This window comes from Halichoerus grypus, chromosome 10 (assembly GCF_964656455.1).
Source record: "Halichoerus grypus chromosome 10, mHalGry1.hap1.1, whole genome shotgun sequence".
Taxonomy (NCBI): domain Eukaryota; kingdom Metazoa; phylum Chordata; class Mammalia; order Carnivora; family Phocidae; genus Halichoerus; species Halichoerus grypus.
This window is the reverse complement of record NC_135721.1, coordinates 98,738,058-98,759,890: the sequence shown is the minus strand read 5'-3', so window position 1 is coordinate 98,759,890 and position 21,833 is coordinate 98,738,058. Positions and strand designations below refer to the sequence as shown.

The following is a 21,833-nucleotide window of genomic DNA, read 5'->3' as shown; positions in this document are numbered from 1 at the left end:
CTTCCTTTTCGCTCCCTCATGTTTTGAAATATGATTCCTTTTGATGCCATTTCTTCCGTGGTTGCTGCACTTCAGCTTTAGATGATTTTTCTACCTCCCAGAGCAATTAAAAGGTAATATCACTATTTTACCATGTGAAGCTTGACATCTGATTCGTATATCACTCAGCCTGAAGCCATATTTTTCATACTCACCTGGGTACATGTCAAGCAGTGAATTGATCATTTTTAGGATTCAAAAGGAATTCCTTTTTCCAAAGGAGATTCAGGTGAGTGAACAAAATTAATGTCCTATTACTTTCCATCTCCTTTAATTAGTGAGCCAGAGAGCTAATAATTATCTCACCTGTCAGCTATCTTGACAGCTTGTTGTTGAGGCAAAACCAAAGGAAGATGCTCCCCCTACCCCCACTCCTGGTCTCAAACCCCAGTGAATGATATCAAAGTCTCCACTACCAAAAGTCTACTTAAATTTCATTGGTGTGACCTTCATATTTTGGTTCCAGTTCCCTCAAACCAATGTCTCCAATCCTTCCTCCCTCCATCCTGGGTAATCTGACTAATAAATGTCACTACGTGGTGAACGTTGCCTCATCTCACAAATTTCTGCTGTCAAAATATTCTCAGCAATACTAGACAGATGGAACAAATCCAGAGAGCAGAACACATGCTAGCGCAGCTTTTAGAGCACTCCAAATGTAAGGGTACTAGCTGTTCTTATCTCCTAATATGCCCACCGCCATCATTTCCCCCCCTAACAATCTGTCCATGATGACACGTTCTATTCCATTTTCTTGTTGAAGGATCATGTCTCTAAGCCATATGTTGTAACTGGAAGACTAGCCTTTAGATTTCTGAGTGGAATCGGACTACTCCTCTTACCTCCCGTTATCTTAGTACTTATCTCAGTCTGGTTCTTGTACCTTTGTAATTTCCCTGAGTAAACTAAAGAACACATGTCATGTGATCACAAATTTGTAGGATGGAATAAGTCATCTAATTGTTTTCCTCTGCCAATTTTTGTGATTCCCATTTTTAGAGGATGATCTGCCTCCTGCCATGAGCTGACATGGTGCTACTGACTCTGTTGCAGAATTGAGCAGCTGGCCAAGACAGATGGATTTCTGTGTTGATCCAGTGACGTTTCTCCTGTGCAAATCTTCATTTCCTCATCATGCCTATTAAACTTCCTTCATTTCAAGAATCTGCCCTCTTAAAAAAAAAAAAAAAAAAAAAAAAAGGAATCTTCCGTCTGCCCTGGTTTCACCCTGTTTAGTAATTGATCCTGAATGAACTGTGGTTTTTGTATAAGCACCCCCTAAGAGATGTTTGCAACCACAGTCAATGATCAGTATTGGGAGTAGCTACCTACTGTGCTTTGAATCCATCCAAATAGTTCTTCTTTCATTAACATCTATCTACATCAGTCCATTCATTTATCTGTCTGTCTACCAGTCTATCCATTCACCATTCATCTATTCATCTATCTGTCCATCTATCTAGTCATTTAATATTTCTTAATATTTGGAGATAGTCTCAGAATTTAGCTTTGTTTTGTTGTCTGATTATATAAAGGCAATCTAACTTTTATCTGTTATAATTCATCCAGTAAAGTGCCTGGATAGCTCAGTCCATAGAGCATGAGACTCTTAATTCATCCAATATGGCCTTCTTTTTTAGAGCTCTCACAAAAAATATTTGCAACTCCACAATTAAAATATAGTGGTTCTAAAACATATCACCAATTCCTTAACACTCCTCCCTTTGAGAGAAGTCTTTGTTCATTTTCTTTGAATCTGAACCAAACTTAGCGATGTGCTTTTTTACTAATAGAATTAAGCAGAATTAACGTGCAATTTCCAAGCCAAGATCAGTAAAGGCCACGTATCTTCTACTTGGTTCTCATGGATTGTTGTCTCTGGGGGAAGCCAGCTAACACACAAAAAGTATTAATACTTTGAGACCAAGGGAGAGAACATACATAGACATTCTGGCCACCAGTCTAGTTGAGCTACCAGCCAACAACCAGCATCAACTATCAGTCATGGGAGTGAGCCATCTTAAATATCTAGAGAAGTCAAGCTTTCAAATGATTCCAACTCTACCCATATCTAACTTCATCCTCATGACAAACCCCGGGCAAGAACTGTCACCTAAGCCCTTCCTGAATCCATTAACCAAAAAAAATCATGAGAATAATAAAAGGGCTGTGTTAACTGCTAAATTTTGGATTAATTTGATCTGCATTAATGATAATTGAAATAAAAACAGTATTTGACTAGTAAATTATTGAGGACTTCAAAGAAATGCTGATCATTTCATTTTTTAGAAATGGACTATTTTATTTTATTTTTTTTTACTTTTCACCTTTCTGCTTTAAATTATATTTATTTTGTAAGCTTTGCCACTAGATAGAGATTGAAACAGAAACAGATCTAAAATGGCCATCTATCAATATCTTTTCCTCATCCGATCATATGATTTACACAAATATAGAGAGAAGACTTTAGTTGCATGAGTTTGGGATGCAATAGGGAAAAAAATGATTTTCAGGTCATCCACTTCAATTTATTTACTCCTAGGTTAGGTTCTCATTTACATATTGGGTGGTGCATCACACGTATATCGTCTATATACCTCACTAAGTATTCTCTAAGTGTTTGGGTAATGCAGCTCATTATAGACTGAACTTTTATTTTGACCCCAAAGTCTCATCTCCAGTGGGCAATAGGGAGCATTGGCATTGCTGTCACAATTCTCCAGCTCCTTTTAGAAGGAGTTCACTTTTCTCGTGTTTGCCCCAGCTTCAGTCATCATGTCACATAATCCAAGCAGCTTCCCTTTGAGTCTTGCTAAGTCATTCATTTAGCATGTGTTGGATGATCTTTTCATCATCAGGGAATATGTTAACTCAAATAGGTATTATCTGTGCACTTGTCATGTATGTGCCTATCAATTTTTTTTTTTGCAAAATTTCTGAGTATTAAGCATTAAGTTGAAGACATTGACACTTCATTCATGAATACTTCAACATATATCTTCCAAGAAAAATTACTTTTTTATATATAACCACAAGGGCATTATCATTATACTCGAGAAACTTGGCTCTAGTATAATAATATATCCAATATACAGTCCATACTCAGATTTCTCTAGTTGTCCCAATGATGTTTTCTGGTGTTGTTTTTAATAGAGTATCCAGTGCATTGCATTTAGTTGTCAGGTCTCTTTATCTTCCTATAACCTAGAAAGATTTCTCCATCTATTCGTGTGTTCAGTAAAATTGACATTTTTAAAGTGTCAAGTCCCATTATTTTTAGGATGTTCCACAACTTGAATTTATCTTATTATTTCTTCATGATTAAATACGGGTTATAAATTTGGGGTGAGAATATTTATAGATGATATTATTCCTTCCCAGTACATCACATCAGGAGGTGTTTGTCATCCATTAGTCTCACTATTTGTAATGTAAAGGTGATGTCCTTCATATTTTTTTCATTGTATGGGTATATTTTTCTTTTAATAATTTCTAAGTGATCCAGGAAGTGACACTTTGTGACTGTGTAAATATTGTTTTCTCATCCTATGAATTTTTTTTATACTATGGTTTTAGCATCCACTGCTGAGACTTACCTGAATCAATTATTATATTGGTGATTGCAAAATGGTGACCTTCTTCTGTACTATCAAAGATACATAACTCCTGCCAGGGCAGATTCATGGAAGGGGAGGGATGTCAGGCAATGTGGAACAGTGAGGGCATACAGAGCTTCAGCTGCTCCATATATAGACTTTCACCAGGTCTCTTGTTTTCAGCCTCAAGCTTTGTCCCTTAGTTTATAGGTACCAGGTGTCTCCAGTTCTGAGTCTTCTCCAGAGTTCTCTGACAACTGTCACTGGCTTCTTACTAGTTACTTCTCTGCAGGCTCTTATATTTTAATTTTTCTCCCTTACTCTGTTACCTCTCATCCCATATGTTTTAAAAAATGTTGGCTTTTCTTCTCTTCTGTCACCTCACTTCTCAATCTCCTTGTTCCTCTGGGCTTTTATTTATCATCATTATTATTTCACCACCACTTTCATGAACTTTCAGAAAGGAGAGAAAAAACATACTTAAAACCTCATGTCTTGTGTATTTTGATATTTTTAGTTTCACAGACAAATACCTTAAACCTCCATTCACATTGCATTTTTTCACGTACAAGAATATTTCCTTCCTATGTGGCCACATTACTATTCCTTCTTATTCATGATGACTATATAAGCATTTGTTACTTTCATATAAGGAGAAAATTTTTCCTCAGTTTATATGCATATACATTTTTTTCTTTAAGGAAATCTATGATTTATTTTCTTTTTTTAAAAGTGTGTTTTATTAATCAGAACTAAGGAAGGTTTGGTGAGTATATGGAGTGGAGAACATGTATTTTCCTCCCTCCACATTTTTACTAGAGGTTCTTCTCTTTCTTGGAAGACAGTTAAAGAAATCAGCACTTCCTCGCCAGAAGCAGCATCTGGACCTTTGGCATAATCCTCAGGTTATTTTGTTGACAGCTTGTAAGCTTGTGTAGCTGCTCACAATCTTTGCGTAGCTTTAAAGACCACTCTGAAATGTTTTGAGTTTTTTCCTACCCAGTGGTCACCTAACTGTGGATCTGGTCTTCAGCCAGTTCCGATGTCTTAGAAACCTCTCATTATTCAGTGATCCTCTAATCTGCTATTAAGTGGATACTAGAAGTAAAAAGTGGGAGGCACTCCAGATTTTAGGGATTTTTTAAATGTACTGTGTAAAAATGTGCCACAGCAGATGCTGATACTGGCTTATCTGTTTGCCCTTGGCCTGACTCTGAGGCTACCTGTAGCCCCACTGGACAATGCCCCTATATGCGAACAGCTTCCCATCTCAAACACGTCTATCTCCCTGCTTCCTTTTCCAGAGACTTTCAGTGGGATGGGAGTTTTTCTCAGTTTCAGTGATGGGTAGCCTGGAAATAATGAGAATTTCATCCCTCCAGGGGCATCCAGGGGCATCAGTAAGGGATAGGAATCAGTGAGTAAGTATCCTGGCATCTCGGTCCCTCACTGAGACAGTTCTAAGAGTGTTCTGTGTGCCAACTCAGAAGAAATCTGAGCCCCAGTTGTCCACATTTGTAACTTACTCATTAATACTTTTTTATTGGATTTTTCCATTCTCCACCTCATTTCCTATTACCTCCCCTTGTACTTCCTGGGTTGACTTTTCAAATAAACTAACTGCACCTAAGTCTGTCTCAGGGTCTGCTTTTGGGGAAACTGTTGCAAAGATTCAAAAAGTTCCAGAAAAAGTACTATCACATTTTGTTGGAAATTGACTCTGCTTTGAGAAGGTGCTTAATAAAGTATCCTTTAAAATAATTGATCATATTAACAGACAACTGGTGAATTAATAGTATATATAAAAAGGTTAATTTATTCTTAAAGATCTCTGGAATTGTGCTGTATGCCATGTTTCTGCTAGGGGCTGAGAATACACAAGTGAACAAAATAAGCATAGCTCACTGCTGTCTATTATAGAGCTAAACTCTAGTGGTGGTATGACAAATAAACAGTCAATTATGATGCAGGTTGGGACAGGCTATGGTAGAGAAAGTCTCATTACTGAAGTAATGAATGGGGTTGGAAAGACTGTCTTTGGGGGTGCCTGGGTGGCTCAGTTGGTTAAGCGTCTGACTTTGCCTCAGGTCATGATCTCGGGTTCCTGGGATCAAGCCTCACATCAGCCTCCATGCTCAGCAGAGAGTCTGCCTGTCCACTCTCTCCCTCTGCCTCTTACCCTGCTCATGCTCTCTCTTTCTCAAATAAATAAATAAATAAATAAAATCTTTTTTAAAATGACTGTCTTTGTTCCCCCATCTTTCTCAGCCTCTAGCATAAAACCTAGAACAGAGTGGGAATTTCAGGAGTATTTCTTGAGTAGAAAGAGGTATATTTAACTATGAATTATTTTCAGGAAGTGCAAATGTGATCAGTGTGACCAGAATACACCAGATAAAGGAGAGGTAGAGAGATGGACAAGGGTCAGGACTTGCGGAATGGGGACTTTATCCCAAGAGTAACAGAAGCATTAATGGGGCAGGACCAAGATAACAGTTTTAACAAAAATCCCCATCCTACAGGCATGATGAAGAATGGAGATGAGCCAGCCAAGCAGGGATCAGGCAAATCAGTTACAGAGCTGTGCTGTAATCCACATGAGAGATGCTGGTAGTCCCAAATCCACTAGTGGTAGTGGGGCCCTGGAGACATGGCTGAGCTGGAAAGAGATGTAGGAGGCAGAATGGATTAGGCTTGGCACTTGGGTATGAGAAGTTGGGGGGAGTGGGCAGCGCTGATAATGCCCAGAGTTCTGCCCCCCATGGCTCTCTAAATCTGGGGCTGCAGAAGCAGCAGTGAGTTGAAGGGTAAAGGTGAAGAGAAAGGAATTCACTCCAGGATTGTGCTGAAAGAAGAAAGGAAGTTTTGCCAAGGTTGTTCTATATTACATTTCCCTCTGCCCATCAATGCTTAAGAGGATTATTTATTTATGAAAAAAGATAAATCTAAAATATGTCACTTAAATATAGCTAGATAATTTATAGCCCTATAAATCTGAATGTATTTAGATGAAAATTTAGTATAATATGTTAATTTTTCTATCAAATAAGTATCTTATTTTTAACACTAAAACCTATAAATCATGGTAGTCTCATTTGGCAAAAAACACCAGACTATATAATATTCATTTTCTTAAATAAAACTTGATGCAGAATAGTTATTTGTTGGAATGGTTTAATGAAATTGATTATAGCCCTTTAGGTACAGTTTATTATTTTGAAATTGCTTCTTTTGGAAATGTGAGGGAGGGTAAGAAGGTTAAATGGAGCTGAAGTAGCAAGCCGGGCCATTTAAAGAAGGCATGAGTTTAAATTCTGAACGCTGAATAAAAATGTCCTGAAAGACCTTTGTTTGGAAGGAAATGACTTTAGCTGTTTAGCCTTGGAGCGAATAAACAGCCACATGCATACTAATCTCGTGAACCTCATGCCCATGCTCACAGACTCCTTATCTTTTATTCATTTCAAACTATACAAATCTTCAAGGCAGAGAAACCCTCGCTTCTTGTAGCATTGCCGCTAAAATGCAGAAGCTGTGTTTGTGCCTGTAGAATTTGAGTTATTCGTGATTTTATGTGGTCAGGTTATAGCAAATCTCTATAAAGACAGGGAGTGTAAAGGGATATGTATCGGTGGGGTTGGAGGGAGTTGGCGGGTGGTGGTGCAGGGCCTCCAGTGGGCTGGTGGGACAGAAGTGAGAGACGGGACAGAAGGTGGAAGCTCACAAACCAAGAGCCTTTTGAACCGCCCCCCCAAGCCAGCTCTAGCTCCGTTATAGAGAAGCTCTCCTGTTCTCCCATATCTATTCCCAAATCGGCCCTAATTTCATCCACTCTTGTTCCTCCTTCAGAATAGGGAGATGGAGGGGCATATAAATAAAATCTGAAAATTGTCCTATTGTCAGCTGCCATTTGAACCAGATGTTTTCCTTTGAGTTTCTTCTTGCAACTAGTTTATGATTTTATCAGTACAGTTTAATACACTTGTAAAAGCATACTTCCAGGATGATCTAGCATTTTCCAGGAAAATAAAAAAGGCACATACTGTAACTGTTGATCATGGGGAGTGATGGATTGGTTCTGCCCTTTGATAGTCCAAAACAGATCACTGAAAGTCTGCAGGAACAGGTAAGAGGTTGACAGTTGGGACAATGAATTTTAAAATTTATACTCTGAGCTTATCCCACATATCAAGAAAATTTGACATCAGAAATAACTGTAAATTAACTGCAATTGAAAGTGTGTGACATTTATAGCTTGGCATAATCTTCAAATGAAGAACATGTTTATTTGGTTTGAAGGTAGTTTACTCAGGATTCATTGCCCTGATCTTTATCTCTCTCAGGTCATAAAGGGGGCTCCTTGAAACTCATGCATTCCTGACTTACTCAAACCTGTTTCTGAACTGTGCTTGGCTCACTGAAGCAGAGAGGCTTAGAGAAGGAAAATTAAAATGGGTCATATGCATCTGTGTCCTCTTTGAGGCATATCACAAAAACAGCCGTTCTGGGAACATCGTAAACAGTTTTACCCATCTGTCTAGTTTAATCTATTTGGGGATTAAACCTTCTGGCTTCTCAGAGTACAGGGTTGTGCTAGAGGCTCGCTCATTATGATATGTGTTTCCAGGATGCTGGTTACTCCAATATAAATGATGGATTGGGGGCATTGTATTTACTTAAAGAATCATGGATCTCTTGATTTGTACTAGGACATCTGGCCTTTTTCCCCCCTGAAACAGTTGCTTAAACTGAAGCCATTTACCCAGAGATAAACTAAGCTCTGGGTGCTCATGGTACCCATTTATTAGTGACCAGTGATCTACAACTTTCTAAAAATATTTTTAGTTAGATCGCATGCATTATTTATAGTGTTGGGGTTCTTGAATGACAAAATATTGGGTGAGACCTGCTTGAACTGTAGTTCTTATATATTACAATGTAGCCCACATGGCCAACTTATGTTTATTCATCTTTTAGAACATAAGAAAAGCATTTAGGAGATATTCCCAAAAAGAATCACTGTCCCTGTTTCTGTTTTTCATGTGATTACAGTTTTCTTATTAAGAACAAATGTTGGTATGAAGTGAATATGTTGTAAGTTTCATTTCTGCTCTGACTTCTCTTTTGATTGGTAGTGATTTGCTTCATCTGGTCAACTTGAATCCAGACCACACTGTGAGATTGATACTTGTCAAAAAAAAAAAAAAAAGGGAAGAGCTCTTACCTATAGAGAGAGTTTCCAATTTTATTTACTGTTTGGAATTTTTTCCATGAATTTCAATTTTACCCAACTAAGGCTCATATCAGCTTGGCATTCAAGCTTGACCATTGCAAGTAGGGCAAGCTCTGATCAGTTGTACAGGCATGGATTAATCAGTCATACAATCATAAGTAAAGAAGAACTGGCAGCAAAATAAAATTCACATGCAAATAGCAGGTGCTGATTCATTTATTGTTAAGTTCACTTTTAGAGAAAAAATTACAACATAATTTACTTCTCTGCATCTCTTCATTCAAAAATCACATTCAACAGGGCATTCTATTTTAAGTAGGTGAATTTTGAAACCCCTTAAGAGAATGGACTCTGTTTTTCTTAGGTACAACTCTATTCAGTAATAGCCCAATGCTATAAAATACAGATTAGAATATGAGATGCAAGTTAGGACACCCACTGCTGTCTCTTATATCTTTGATTAGGTAATAGTGCCAGAACTTTGAATTATTAATGAGATGGCATGGAGAAAAATACCTATTCTTCAGATACAGAGAGGGAGGTAAAAAGAAATGGGGGGGATGCCTGGGTGGCTCAGTTGTTTAAGGGTCTGACTCTTGGTTTTGGCTCAGGTCATGATCTCATGAGTCATGAGACTGAGCCCTGGGTTGCGCTCCACGTTCAGTAAGGTCTGCTTGAAGATTCTCTCCCTCTGCCCCTCCTCCCTTTCTCTCTCTCTCTCTAAAATAAATAAACCTTAAAAAAAAAAAAAAGCATTCCATTTTGTTTTAAAAACAAGAAGAAATAGTAAGCACAAAAACCAAAAGAAAAGAAAAGCAATGTAATCTAAGCTTGATCTTTGGGTTTTCCCTGCCACATAGATTTCGGAAACTTGCCATTGGCCCTTGGGTCATCTCCAAACCAGAAATTTAAAAATCCATGGTTGCCTGAGACCCTGACAGCCAAGTCAGACTTTCTATGACCTAAGAAAAAAGGCCAATTGGAAATTTAGTCCCAGTTGTGGTCAAACATATTTACTATAGAGAGCACTCTGAAGCAGCCTAGATTTTATCTTTCTGAGTTCATGGTGGAACACAGGGAACATGGAAGGGGGGATTGGGCTTAATTTGGCACAGCTGTTATTAGAGCATCCCCTGGTCTCTGAGCTATTTGTTTGGATTTTGTCTTATTGAACTACAGCACATTACCATGGTAGGACAGCCTAGGACGTTTGCTCTTTATTCATCCCAGCCATGTCTTGTAGGAGCTCTCATCTAGTCCCTCACACAATTAACCACTAAGAAAGCACTTTTAGTTGGGATGGGCTCATACAGTAATCACTTAATGTGTGCCTGCCTACTATGTGCTGGGCACTCTGCAAGGCTGTATTCAAATATCTCATGCACTCTTTAACCAATTCTATGTGGTGAGCATAATTAAGATATAAAAAAATGAGAAGAATCATGAATCAAGTAATATGCTCAAGGTTATTCTACTGTATCAGTTGAAATTCCTTAGATCCTGACACAAAGCAAGCAAGACTGTCATAGGCTGCCCATGTATGTTGGTTCTAAAAGAGCTTAGGACCATTCTATCAACTACCAAAGATGCTGGGGAGTCATTCCATTCTGATTACCTTGCTGCACTGTTGCCCATGGGGCTCTCCATGCCATTCTGCCTCAGCTGCCTAACTACCAATATGTGGGCCATGCCACCCCAGCATCTTCCCTTCTGCCTGGAAATCATGAGGCATATCTTCTTTGTTCCACCCTGGCTGACAGAGAACAGTCACTAAAACTCTTTCCAAAGATGCTGGAGTTCCCCTCACCCACATCTTCATGAAGGGAGTTCTTTCAGCATCATTGAAAGATGTGGTAGTTTCATTCAAATGTGCTATTTCTTTTCTTTTTCCTCATCTTTTGGGGTTTCACCCAAATCTGAAAAGAGCATAGGAAATATGTTCTATGGCAACATATCTCTTTCTTCTATTGGCTGACCTCAAGAAGTTTTGGTTAGGAAACTTCAGGCAGTCCAGTGAATTCCAACTCTGGGCCTGAAATTTTTTCCTACACAAATAATGTTACTGAAGATCTTATAGCATTATTTCTTTGAGATATAAATATATATATATGAATTATTGCAAATATTACAATAATTTTAGATGCTCTAGCCAAATCATTCAGTATGAGACTAGGAACACATTTGTCTTTTCATGTAATGCACAAAGTATTCTCAGACTGTGTCACATGTGGATGAGGGGTGAGTAAGAGCTCAGAGCTACTTGGTTGCAATAGTGAATAAAACTATCAAATAAATAATAGTCCTAATTAAATCTTTCTCTTGGTTAAGATCACTAACTGTATCAAACAAATGTTGATTTTTTTTTAATTGAAGTATAGTTGCCATACAATGTTACATTAGTTTCAGGCATTCAGTATAGTGATTCAACAAGTCTATCCACTATGCTATGTTCACTCCAAGTGTAGCTACCCTCTGTCACCATACAACACTATTGATGTTACTTTTTAATTAAAATGATGAAAACAGCAATCTCATTTAGAAGTAGACTTTTATTTGCAGAGAGACTATCTGCTCTATCTTTTCACCCATTTCCTACATTCTTGCCACCCCATGAGAACTTCTGCCCACTCTTAGAAGAATTAGGGACAAACACTGAAGTCTCTCATTCTCTGGCTTCTCTCCTCGGAAGAGAAATAATTAGTTTAATGGCAAGAGGCTGACATCCAAAAGTCCTTGTTTGTTTGTTGAGTGAAATCAATGTGTTAAGGGGTCACTGCTCATATGAAGTCCATCCTCTTGGGCGTACAGTGCTTGATAAGGAGTGAGGCAGATCACATTTTCCATGAAGTTCGCTGCTTAAGTGTCTATCTTGCAAACCCAGTTCTTGGCACCTGTGGTTGCCAAGCTAAAACATGAGTCAATGGATAGAAAGACTTTGACCTTATGTCAAAGTTTCATCTTCCAGTTCAGTCTTCCCAATAAGAAAGCTAATACTCTATTCCCTATCTGACTCTTGCATATATTTTTCAGTTGACTCATAGCTTGGAAGTTGGAGGGATATGATAGTTTATCATACTCAAACTCCAATAGCTTTAACTTAATTTATCAAAATTAAAGACACCACAGGCATAATGCAAGTCATTTTCTGCCTCAAATTCCAAGACTTTTGGCTGAAGAAATGGTTGGCAGTGGAAGCCTCCCAGAGTTTAGAAGGACAACCAGTTTATCTTACCATTTATGCCTATTCTCCTACTTTGTAGCTGGCTGAATAACTCTGAAAGGTGAGTTCCACCTTTATTTATTCCACAATAAATGTGTTGGAATAAAATTATTGTGTGTTGGAATAAAATTAGGAGGCCCAAGTTTGACTTCCAACTCTCCCAGTCAACTACCTGAATTCGTTTAGGTGAATTTCCTAATCTCTCTGATTCTTAGGTCCTTCATCTATAATGTAAGGAAAATAAAAATTATTTTATAAGATACTAGTACATTAAATAAGATTGAATTAATGAATTTCTTCATCTTTCATATATCAACATATGATAATGATGACAATTAATCAAAAGGAAAAAATATAATGCTAGTGCTAGATGCTGTCCTTTAAAATATGACCTGCTCAGGCAAGATGGAATGGTCTTTCTGGATGTGTCAGTATTTTTTGTTGTTGTTGTTCTTAGACAAGTAATTTTGCTTTAAGTGAGTCTGGTTTATGTTTAAAACAGAAGGTGAATTGGTTGGACAGAGAGTGAGGAATAAGCCAAATGATCAAAGTAAACTTTTTTCAAGATGGCTAGATCTAAAAGGCCACAAATTAGCTCTTATTTAAATTATCCACCAAAAAAAGAAGAAAGTTTAAGGGTCCTAAGAGGACTTGGCATAGTAAGTGCTGTGATACTTTCAGTGTACTTAGGGAACACCAGAGGTTGGTCCTCCCAACATGGAGGCAGTGAGTGTTCTAAGGGGAAGTCAGTGCAATCATTTTCTTCAGAGTCCATTTATAGCACCTTCATCTTCTTTGTCTGAATATCCTTATTCTTCAAAGTGTTGGTAAAACAGGCTTACTCTCATTTTGTATTTGATTGGAATAAGCATGAATTATGCAATCAGCTTTGCCATTTCCCAACAACATGTGAAAAGTGAACCAGAAAGATAAGAGAAAATCTTTTTTCCAGCATTGGTACATTTGTTCAGCCTTTGAAACTGTGCTGGCAAAAATTGTAATGAGGTTGTCATTGTGCCTACCTAATACTTAAGTTTCACATTTTGGGCTGAGTCTGACTAGGTGGAGTGGTTTCAGGCTTAGGCCTTATGAGAAGTTCTCTGTGTTGCTCAGTACCACTAGAGTAAATTAAATACTGTCCTGTGTTCCCTAACCTCAGCACCTTTTGTACCGCATCTGCCCCAAATAGGGTATTGCCTCTTATCCTTTGTGAAAATCAAACAAATGTTTTAAATAAATGAATCACGGAATCAATGAATAAATGAAATGCATTGAGAAGGAGCAAAAAGATTTGGGTGGAATTTTTAGACAGTGCCTTTGGCTTTTGTTATCTTATGCTAAGTTATTTATCAGTAATTATCATTAGACAAGCTGTACTGTGGTGAAAAGCTGCTGTTTTTTCTTCTGTAGCCATATGAACTCTGGGGGATGCTGAGGGAATTAAAATAAGAACAGAGCACACTGCTGTTTTATCTGAGCTACTGCAGCATCTCTGCTTGACACCCCATGTTGAACAAGAGACTATTTAGTAGCTCCCAACAATTATGCATGTACTTTTTCCTGGCAGAAAAGTCTTCACTGCTTTGTGTGTCAAGATTATGCCGAATCAGCATAAAAGTCAGATCTGACTTATTCCTGGAAGGGACCAGCCCATTTCTTCCCATTGGAAATGAGATAGTCATAATGAAGCTTTGAATATAGAAAAAAAGATTTTTAGTACAGATAGGCAACTTGTTCTTATAAAGAATTTAAAATGCTTTTCACGTTTTCATAATCATTTCCGTTGTTACTATCGACTGCATCACTGTATCTACTATTCACGGCTGTCTGCTCTATCACGGCCCCACATCCACCCCCCTCCCCAGCCCCAGTTTTTGGTATATTTCTAGTTCTATCCATATTGAAGTAACTGCATTAGGCTTTGACAGCTGTCTTCATCTCTGATGGGATCCGGACCCCTTTATGATGTGGGGCCTTCATATAAGCATGTGATGTGGAAAATGAAACCCATGTGTAAATACAGAGTTAATTAGTATGAAAAGTCCCATTTTCCACCACATTTCTTGCCAGCAGCTATGATTATAAGCACTTAAACTTTCCAGGTCTCCAAATATTTTTTTAACTAGATTCGAGCACAGAGATTCCAAAATATCCCTTTCTGTTATATGATAGATGCACGGCAAAAAGAGAATCAGTCCTGGAAGAGAGTTTGTGTGTGTGTGTGTGTATTATAGGCTTATTAGAGTTCATCACCATACTTTCTGGACATAAATGTGATTTATTTCCTTCTAAATGTTTTAAGCAATAGCAAGTTTTCTGAGACCTTTAATCATTGAGATGTTATTTAAGGTAGACCTTAATGAAGCAGTGCTTAAAAAAAAAAAAAATAGCTCCAGAGCAAGGCTGATGTCAAGTTGGCATTTTATCTATAAGTTCTCTGATGCAAATTATCGTCATGGTAGAGATCAAAATAAGTTCTTTGAATTGTGTTGAATAAAATAAGATGAGTCAGCCTAATTTGGGGAAAGGGTCTTAAAAAGGAAGTAGATGCATTGGGATGCAGCTAGTGAAAGCCAGTGACAGAGAGAGGCTAAGAATATACCATAATGCATGTTATATTTGGGTAGAAACACACATAGTTTGATCAGAATAGAGCATCCTGGTGAAGACAGGAACTCAGGAAAGAGAATCAGCAGCTTACCTTTACTGCCACTGCTCTGACGGGCCAGCAAGTAGGATGTGCCGAACATACACGTATACATGCCTCTGTGCACAAATGCTGATTCCTAGGCGGGGGTGGCCTGTTGGCGACCTGAAAAATAATATCACTTACGGACTGGTTGTTAACAGGAGAGTTAGAAAGAGGTACTTTTCATGTCTTGGTATCCATGTTAATCAGAGAACATGGAGAAGGCTGAGAGATTTTGGTCTAGCTGGCCATGGACTCCTCCTCTCCTTGTCGCCCAAGATTTCTGACCCTCGGAAGCTAGAAGATGCCTCTTTTTCTCTGAGCCTTACTTATATCTTGTCCAGGCTGCTCACAGCCGGTCCAGTGGCATCATGCTGCCTACGTCATTTGCTCCTTCATGGCCTCAAAATGACTGATCTCTAGAAGTCTACCTGTTCTTCATGCTTGCGTTCGGATTTCATGTCAGCTTAGTAAGCATTTGACATAAAAAGACAGAATATGTAGCAAACCATCTTAAAAGGAAGACTATAAATTATCTTGGCATTTAAAGTATTTAAAAAGGGTTAACGTGTATATTTCACTTAAGTAGATGGCTGTGAAAATCTTTTTTTAAGTTTAAAAGAAAAAATGCAGTTTCTTAGCAGGATAAACGAGTTAATAGAGTGTGGTAGGGATTGATTAGAGAAATAAAATAATATATTTTATTGCACACTTCTGCTGGTGCTTTGCAGGAAATACATGCCTGTAAAAACCTTTTAAAAATGTAGTTTGAAAGACATGGATATAACACATTGTCTTACTAGCAGGGAAAATGAAATGATCAATGAAAGCAGGGGTGCGGATGAGGGGATCCTTTAACTGTTTTCCTTGCATATGATTCCATTTAATCAACCTTGGAACGAAGGATAGCATTTTTCTTTCCTTTTTCCATGTGTATTATTTCACGTTATTAAATGAGATTTGAGTGAACTAAAGTAAATCAGCCAAAACCTCGCTTGGATTAGATCCCCTAAACTTCCTTATGCCCAGATTTTTTCCAGATGGTTTCTCATGTCGCCAGTTTAATATCAACAGTGTGTGACACGCTAGAAGAATATTTCTTAGACCAGTTCAGTCCTTGAAAGATAATTACAGTCAGTTGCCATCACTGTTACTGTAAAAGTGAAGATAACTGGGGTAAGTATATTAAAATCCAGCCCCAACCAACCTCACTTTCAGATAGCGCACTTAAGAACCTTCACACATTTTTGTTCCTATCTGTCTACATTGCTATACACAGTATAACACCAATATCTTTCTGACAGCAAATGGCTGCAGGTCACTTTTTGGTTATATGTTGGGGGAAAATACCAAGAATTTTTACGTGGTGAAAAAGATTATACGCTCAGTGTCTATTTAAAAAGTCCGCATTCTCTGCCTTCCCACCTTCATTTGCAAGTTGAAAAATGCATTTCCATGCTACTCCCCACTTTTGATCTTTTTTTATTGTACCACTGACATGACTTATAGCACATTTCGCAGCTGGGTTTAGAAGTGTGTTAGCAGGCAATTGTAGGTACCATGTCAACAAATATGGAAAACAGAACAGCACTAACAAACAAGGAATGCCTGCACAAAGATAATTTGAGGTGAAAATAAAATGGGTTCATGAAGCTGCTTTTCAAAACCCTAAATTTTTGTTTTAATATAATCACAATCTTACGGAAAAGTTGCAAAAATAGTGGCGAGAACTCTGATAAACATCTACCAGATTATATATATACCTCTATCCACTTATATGTATGGGAGTATAAAATATATATTTATGCATATATATACACATTATATATTATATATTAACAATTCACAGTAAGCTGTGTACATGATACCCCTTTACTTCTAAATAATTTAGTATTTCCAAAGTACAATAATAGTTTCTTACCTAACCTCAGAAAAACTATCATGTTAAGAATTTAGAAGTGATATAATACTATTGTCTAATCCACAATTCATCTTCAAATTTTGCCAGTTTTCCCACCAATGTACAGGATCTATTGTATTTAATTGCCAGCTCCAATTAGTCTTTAGTCTGGAATATCATGAAGCTGCTTTTTAAAATGCAATATATTAAAGATACTCTGGGGCAACCCACTGCCAGTAGCCATGCCACAGTCCCTGCATTGCCAGGCTCTGTTGTAAATGCTTCTGGTTTTCTGGTAACCAACCTGCATTTTACATTCTCCAACAGAAAGCATTTCAAATGCAAATGTTCATCTGAAAATAAATCGCTAGAGATCTCTGAGAGTCTAAAGATGTGAAAACATAAGCAATCTAAAGTTACTTTTAGATTGAATACACAGACTTAATTATACACACTTATGTAATCATAAATGAAGTCCCCCAAACTTCGTGGATATATGGTAATTACTTCATAGTAAAATTTTCTTATATGGATAATAGTTTGCAGTGTCTGAAGTGATAAGTAAGTGTGTACATTCACCTGAGATCATTATTTTGGCAATTAAATAAAATACCAAGCAGTGTAAGATGCTTTCAAACTATAAGATACTTTTTTGTGTAGTTTCTTGAGATCTAGAAGGTAGAATTGTCAGCTGAGCAGTAAATCAATCAAGGGTATTACTTGGTATTCTTTTAATAGTGGCTTAAGGCAAAAAGCTGGTGGTCCACTATAATATAAGCAACACTATGTTTGGAGCTGGGAACCAGTACACTAATCTTTTTCTTGCCGTTTATTAGCCCCATGGCCTCCTTTGTCTCATCTATAAAATCAAGTGACCCAGCCCGGTGGTGATGGCTAAGCTTCTTTCAGCACCACAGTGCTAGGAAAACATTGGACATCTGCTTAGGCCAGGGTGAAGGTAGGGAAAGAAACATCATTAGTTTAATAAGTTATTACCACGCCCCAGTTTGTCCTTAAAAATAATATATTCCATTGGTATCTGTTGACTCACTCCTGAAAAGAAATACAATCCTGGTTTTGAAAATTACTTCCCTCATCATCTGACTGGGACCTCCGTGTTTAGGGTTTCTTTCAATCTCATATCTTCCTTCTAACTCTGCCCTACTGTCATATTCCTTGCCCTTAAAAAGAGAGCACACCTTATTGTAATAGTATTGTATGGTGACAGATGGTGGCTACACTCGTGGTGAGCAGAGCCTCACATATATATAGACTTGTCGAACCGCTATGTTGTACACCTGAAACTAATGTAACATTGTGTGTCAACTATACTTCAATCTTAAAAAGAGAAAAAAAATTTAAAAAACAAGAGAAAAAGAGAAAGGGAGAACACCCCTTGGTATTCCCAGTAGTTTACCCTATCATCATTTCTATCTTATTACTTAGGCCAATAAAATACCCTTCAGTTAATCATTTGTGTGAATACGCATCACTCTGCAGCTTATCTCAAAACCTTCAGCTGTTTATCTGTGCGTCTCCTCTAACACTCAGAGCAGTTTTCTTGAAATTGTCAAGTAATTTACCATAGTTATACTGTTTCGTTTCACAGTTATCCTAATATCAGTATTATATAAAAATATTGCTGCCTACACTTATCTGTTTGGCAAACAGAAGTACACTCTGTATTTCAAATTACTCTCATCCTGGAAAAAATAAATACAAATTCTGAAGCTAGCTAGACCTTTTTTTAAGTGCTTTGTGATTTTACTAGGCAAAATAATGACTGAAAGAAATACATTTTCAACATTTTATCCTCTTCTGGTTTATTTTTCTTCAGGAAAATTATTTAAATATACTGGCTCTAGTTAAAAATACTTGGTTTCCATTCACTATTAAGGCAAGTATTTGGATTTTTTCATGAATGGCAAGTACAATTTATTTAAGGCTTTATCATTTTATGAATTATATAAAGAATATTATTCTCTTTCATTCATGAAGAGAAAGAGAATTAGGTCACATAATTGAAAAGTGAGGGTAATCCACTCAGCTGATGCAGATATCTGACCGTGCATGTCGGGTGCGTTTACTCCAGGAGGCTGGGCAAAAGCCTCAGACATGGTCTCCATGTTGCCCAGCCTATGGGATGTGGAGGACAGCTCCAGCACCTGGGAACAATAGAGAATGCAAATAACTCCCATGGACACATCGCAGTTTGAGCCACATTATCGCAGTATATAAACCACTCTGGGAGTAAGTCACAAACATTGTCTATGAGTCTTAACCCTTTCAAGACTCCGGATACCTTTTAATGATTTACTTCTGTGGCGCATTAGGGATACTCTAGTGACAACTTAAGAGCTCTAATGTGCCTGCCAAAATTGCCTGGTAATTTTTTTTTTCTTTTCTTTTCTTTTTTTTTTTTTTTTATTATCATGTTATGTTAATCACCATACATCACATCATTAGTTTTTGATGTAGTGTTCCATGATTTATTGTTTGTGCATAACACCCAGTGCTCCATGCAGAACGTGCGCTCTCTAATACCCATCACCAGGCTAACCCATCCAAATTGGAGAATTATGTCCTAGAGGGTATGTTTAAAAGTCATGAACTCAAATACCTTTATGAGCCAGGTGGTAGCCTATGAGTGGCACTTGCAGTAGGGATAAGGGAAAGCATATTGCACCCTTAAAGGAGCAGCCCATGCCTCTGCTCATCAGTGGTTCCCAGGGCAGAATGTGGGCTCAGAGTTACCTTGTCTCACCTTTCATGAGAAGCTGGAAATTCTGATTTTTGTGTGAACTCTCCAGAGTCTTAAATGTTGGAAAATTTAATTCCGTTTAAAAAACACTGTGCTGGCTAAGCTAAATAAGCCTGTGTGTTACCAGTTCTTGAATTCTGAAGAATTCAAAAAGATACTAGTGTACTTGAACTTCAGTTAGATACGGGCCCCGAGGCCTGCAGCTCTGGCTCTAAATTTTTGTATAGGAAAAACCTGCCTTTCCAATGGATTTTCCATTTCCCACCCTTCCTTCTCACTTTCCTATCAGGGCAAGGGTTTGCATGTACTTTAAAAGTCCCATTTAGAGTTTCAGGGCAATCTCATACCTCTCACCCTTTGTGTTTCTTTCCCAGTAAAATGGAGATTTCTAGAGTTTAGGCCTTGAGGATGGAGGATACACCTTCATACAGCACATTGTTCTTCTTTCCACATTGATGTATTAGTCAGTGTAGGCCAGGGCATGCTGCAAAACAAACTAATACTGAATATTCAGTGGCTCCACACAACGAAATTGTATCTGTTGTTCTCACTGTACGTCTAACCCTAGTGAACAAGTGGATATAGTCAACACCATTTCTCAGTGACTTAAACTGACAAATGGTCCTATATTGTGATGCTGTCATCTCAAAATATGGCTTCTAAGGATGCAGTAGCTTAGGAAGAGAGCAGTGACAGGGACACTTCAGTTTTGTCCAGAAATGGTATACATTACTTCTGCTTATGGCCCTTTGGCTAAAACTAGTCATGTGGTTCTAACTGAACTGCATGGGAAGCTGGGGAATATGAAGTAGTGCATGAAATCTTGGCTAAACAATACTATTTCTATAATAATGTTTTCCTCACTGTCAAACTCAAGGTTGGGGCTCCCATGAGGAGGCAGCCACAAGTGGTTTCTCCCCAAAATCCTTCACAGAAGCCCAGGTCAGTCTCTATAGGCATGATGTGGAAGTTATCAGAAGCATCTTTTAGCTTAAGTCTCATGATTAAAGATTGAAGCTTGGGAACACTAGCATTTTTTAATCCAAAAGTTTAAAGGGTCCCCCTATCCAGGGATGCTGCTCTTCTGTTGCCATGTCATAATCATAGCATGGGAGAAAGCAGAAAAACAAACTTACTGAAGGCCTTGACCAAAACATGACTTCCCCCTAATAATTCTCAAACACAGAGCTCAGCTCAAAATTATAGGGAAGGATAAGGAAGTATGTTCTAGTTAACTTCTCCCCTGAATAGTTCTATTCCTCAATTCCGCATTGGTTGATCAGAAGTATAAACCTCTTACTAATGCTACTGTGGTATATATATGAAAGTTTGCACTATGAAACAGTTTTAACTAATCTGAGCAGAAAGTTCTCCAATATGCATGCTTGGACAGATTTATATGTTTGGGAATCAACCTTGCTGGAAAAAAAAAAATAGAATGACTTTAACTCTCATGTATCATTTAGTGATAAACAAATGAAAATCCAACTAAAACCAGCTCAAGAAAAGGAACTAATTTGCTCTGGCAATTGGAAAGTTCAGGAGAGGGACTGGTTCCACTTACAGCTCAATTCAGAACTCAAACTATGCAACTGGTACCCGCATTTCCTCTTTCACTATTCTGTTATCATCCAGGCTGGCTTTATTTTGAGCCACTACATGTTGGCCCTTAGCATTTCAGCTGTATCAGGATGGCAGCTCCAGCTTCAAAACTTCTCATGTTCAAGTTTAGGAAGAAAGTATGAGAATCCTTTTGGGATTCCTCAAAAATCCTGAGATTTACTCTAGTTGAACTGCTTAAGTCACATGCCCATCCCTGAACCTACCACTCTGGCTTGAGATGTAATGATTGGTTTGTATCAAATAAAAAAAGTAGAGGCTGTTGCCAGAAAAGAAAAAAAAAAAAGATAGTAGGGGATCAATACATTTCCACTACTCCGTGTAAAGTAGAGAATAAAGATACCTAGATATTTTAATCATTTAACACTATTATATATTTAAATTTGATTTACTTTTTTTTAATAGGCTTTATTATTTATAGCAGTTTTAGGATAATAGGGAAATTGAGTGGGAGGTACAGAGATTTCCCATATGCATCCTGCCCCCATTCATATAATGCCTTCCCTGTTATCAACACCCACCACCACAGTGATACATTTATAACAACTGATGAACATACATTGACACATCATTACCACCCGAAGTCTATAGTTTACATTAGGATTCACTCTTGGCATTATACCTTTTATGGGTTTGGACAAATGTATCCACATTTGTATCATACAGAGTAGTTTCACTGCCCTAAAAATCCTTTGTCTCTACTTATTCATCCTTCCTTCCCAGTAATCCCTGGCAACCACTGATCTTTTTACTGTCTCCATAGTTTTGCTTTTTT

General features: G+C 37.8%; 1 protein-coding gene and 1 long non-coding RNA gene across 12 annotated transcripts in view; one reads left to right on the top strand and one right to left on the bottom strand.

The window, feature by feature from the left end:
• The window catches only part of MACROD2 (mono-ADP ribosylhydrolase 2), a 1,992,468-nt gene that overhangs the window by 1,515,750 nt on the left and 454,885 nt on the right, over window positions 1–21,833 (top strand). The window lies entirely within an intron of this gene.
• Window positions 1–21,833, bottom strand: part of LOC144379253 (uncharacterized) — a 196,008-nt gene that overhangs the window by 119,591 nt on the left and 54,584 nt on the right. For 7 of the 9 annotated variants that reach the window (XR_013441936.1, XR_013441939.1, XR_013441937.1 and 4 more), the window contains exons 2-4: window positions 19,786–19,922; window positions 18,743–18,842; window positions 14,790–14,900 (exon numbers count right to left, since the gene is read on the bottom strand). This is a non-coding gene — a long non-coding RNA (uncharacterized LOC144379253). Of the gene's footprint in view, window positions 1–5,475; window positions 6,295–11,077; window positions 11,774–14,789; window positions 14,901–18,742; window positions 18,843–19,785; window positions 19,923–21,833 lie in introns of those variants that run through there. The other 2 variants (XR_013441935.1, XR_013441938.1) reach the window with 2 other exon arrangements.